This window comes from Mesitornis unicolor, unplaced genomic scaffold, assembly GCF_000695765.1.
Source record: "Mesitornis unicolor isolate BGI_N332 unplaced genomic scaffold, ASM69576v1 scaffold4804, whole genome shotgun sequence".
NCBI lineage: Eukaryota > Metazoa > Chordata > Aves > Mesitornithiformes > Mesitornithidae > Mesitornis > Mesitornis unicolor.
The window spans coordinates 506-3,788 of record NW_010177893.1 but is presented as its reverse complement, the minus strand read 5'-3'; positions in this window follow the sequence as shown (position 1 = coordinate 3,788).

Genomic DNA, 3,283 nt, shown 5'->3' with positions numbered 1-3,283 from the left:
ACCCGCAGTGGCCCCCCGTTCAGCACAGCGCCCTGCCACGGGACTGGGAGTCACCCCGGCAGGCACGGGGAGGCTGGATGCGCTACGGTGAAAGAGAGCACAGCCTTGACCAGAGCCGTAAAATGATGCCTCAAGGTTGCTCCTGCTTCCTCCTCCTTTCCCACCGCGCTGGCCCTCTGAGTTCGTCGTTAACTGTGGCGCTGTCTGCCCTGGCGGAGGAAGCAGCCGCGGGTCCGTGGAAGGGAAACAAGGGCAGCCAGCGCTGTCGGCAGAGGCCGGGCATGGTCAGGGCGCTGCGAGGTGCCAACTGTGCCACCCGGCGTAGGCCACGGGCGGCAGCTGCTGCGGGTGGAGCTGGGGGCGAAAGGAAGGGGAGCGCTGCGGCACCGCGTCCCCTCCGGGAAAAGGTGGGCACAGGGACTGGCTCGCGTGGTAGAGCCGCTGTCGGTTGAGGAATTGTCCTGCTCACACACTGCTGGTTGATGTTTGTCTGGGTTTCTTGCTGTACCGATTTTGTCATGGATCTTATGTATTAAAAATATATATGTATAAAATACGAAAGGCTGGTAAGTAACCAGTGAACAGGACTTAAAAAGCAGTATTTTTCTTTTATGTGACATTTTCATAACCAGAAAAAAAAAGAACCCTGAAATACTAATCAGACAAATAAAAAGAGAGTGCATTTATTTTTTTGTATCACTGCAAGTATGTTGGAATATGCAAGGACTGTGGTTTAAAATTAGAATGTACGAGGCATATTATAATTTAGTTCATACTGAAAAATCTAACAGCATTTCTTGGTTCATGCATTTGAACGATCTCTGGGTTAGGTATATAGACTTTTTCTATTTTGTTTTAATTTGTAATATTTTTTCCCCTCCATGAATTTTAGGTACACATAACTTATGTCATTTATTTATGGTCTTTTATACCTAGTTTGTAAAATTGTAAAATAGCAAACAGTGCAAACATTTGCATTTGAAAATAATAAAGTAGTTGCTGTACAAACCTGAAGTGGACTATTTCTAATTATTGCATGTTTTTTTAATTTAGTGTTTATCCATAACAGATAGGAAAACAGAACTCGGCATAATAATCCTGGTGTTTGCCCCCAAGGGATTAATCTCATTAATCGCATTCAGGAATGCGCTTCTGAAGCTCATTTAAGCTGTGTAACTCCCGTGCGTACCTTAAAGCACGTTACTTTTTCTTGTTACTGTCCCACCGAATTCTTGTGATGTGGGAAGGATGCTGCAGCTGCCCTCACCTTGTTAATGATCTCGGTGATTTTTCCGTGGAGACCAGGTAATATCCATGGGCACCGTGCCCTAGAGAAGCCTGCAGGATCATAATGTTGTTTCATTTGCATCCCCGGGATGGGCTGGAAATAGGCTCTCTCCCCTCTCTCCTGTTGTCTGGACCTTGCCCGAGGCCAGACAGCGCCTTGGCAGCAGTCCTGCAGTTTTGGCAGCTTCCTTTGGGCCAGGATTTGGCCTCTAATATGGGAACCGTGACCTTGCTGCTGAATTACTGCACTTGTTGCTCTGCTCGTGGGCTGCGTTTGGCGTGGGTTGCTGGGCTGGTGTTGGAGACTTATGGCCCGAGAGAGAGAATGGGAAAGGAGCAGGAGGGAGAAGCTGAGGGACAAAATGCAAACCAGAGGTGTGAGAGTGTTGGGAGCAGCAGAAAATGGAGAGGGACAGCTTCTGTGACAAGGGCTCCAAGCCAGAGGCCGAGGGAGAGGATATGTGTAATGCATATTGCTGTGTAATGGTAACGCATGTGTGGGCCTGTGCTGTTGTCTGAGTGCCAAGGGTGTAATGTCCTTACCTGCTGCCTCTTTACAGTGCTGCTGCTTAGTGTGGGACATGCAGGCTTTCTGGCACTTTAACTATCTGAATTACATAGGTACACAGTTCACAGGCAGTGCAGTGAAAGGATGGTGGCTCTTCTGGAAATCCTCTTAAGCTTTTTACTTGTCCATTTGAAAAATATTTTGAAACAACTTCTTCTTGGGAAAGGCTGCCAGCAGAACTGTGTTGTAGAATGTTGATCCCAAGAAAGTCCCACTGATGGCACTGGCTTATTGTGTTTTAAACGCAGGTTCGTTGTGTCCTCCTGTATGTGAGCGAGCACCCCAGCCAGCTGGGTGTTCTCTGGTGCCTTTGTTCAGCCCCTCGGTGTATGAAGAGAGAATGTGTCATGGCTGGATAAACAGATTCCATTTCATCAGCATAAAGAAATTTTACTAATTATTTAGTTTTAGCCTATCAACATGTTTTACACTAATGGTTTCATTTTCTTCGAAGTATTTGGAGATAACTGAAATGTCTCCTTATCAAAAAGACACTTGTTCTCTCTCTGCCCCTCGCTCTTTCCACTTATTTACACAGCGGCATGAGGCAAATGAGTCTATTTCCATATAAAACCCGTACGTCTCGGCAACAAGGCACAGAGCTTCCCATAGGCTGAGCATGAAGTAGCGTGGAGAAGAGCAGTGGTTTATCTAGAGACTCTGGGGCCATTCTAGACATGTCAAGAAATACAAAATGTCTTTTGACAATTTGGGAAGAAGGAAGGAAACAAAAAAAGCATGCTGTGCTCTAAAATCAACAGCATGATTAAAACTAGAGCTGCATTTGAGGCCTTGATTTCAGCTATTTTACCCTTTCCCTTGCAAGGAAGTACCCTTGGGCCGTTGACTGATTCTGTTGAATGGGTTGCAGACCTCTGACATATCTTGTTTCTGGCAGTGGCCCTGAACATGATTCTTTGTTTATGGGAGCCTCTGAGAAAGTTACATGAATATGTAGATGTTTTCTTTAAAAAAAACCCCAAAATTTAAACCTAAAACATTCCATTCCAATCAACTTAGTAAAATGTATTCCCCATGGGTGGATGGAGAGAGTAGCCACAGGAACATGCTACACCAGCTTACTTTGATACATATACATGTATATATGCATATCTGGCAATTATATTCCAGTAATCTGCTGTGGATTACTAGCCTGTAACCAGACCAACAGAAGATAATGAAATCCTTGTTCTTATAGTGCTTTTGAACTTACTTACGATTCTGTTCTATAAAATCCTGTAACAAATTAAATGGGCTGAGCCATTTTGGCGTTCATTTTTTAAGACTGTTGTTAAAATTAAGCATAAAAGCGCTGGTCGGAAGAACAAAAGCACGGTCAGGAACCCTGCTCTCCTCTCATTTCTGCCAAGGTAACCTGCCTCCCCTGGGCTCAATAACAGGAATCCCGGGACTGGGCGGTCTGGGGCT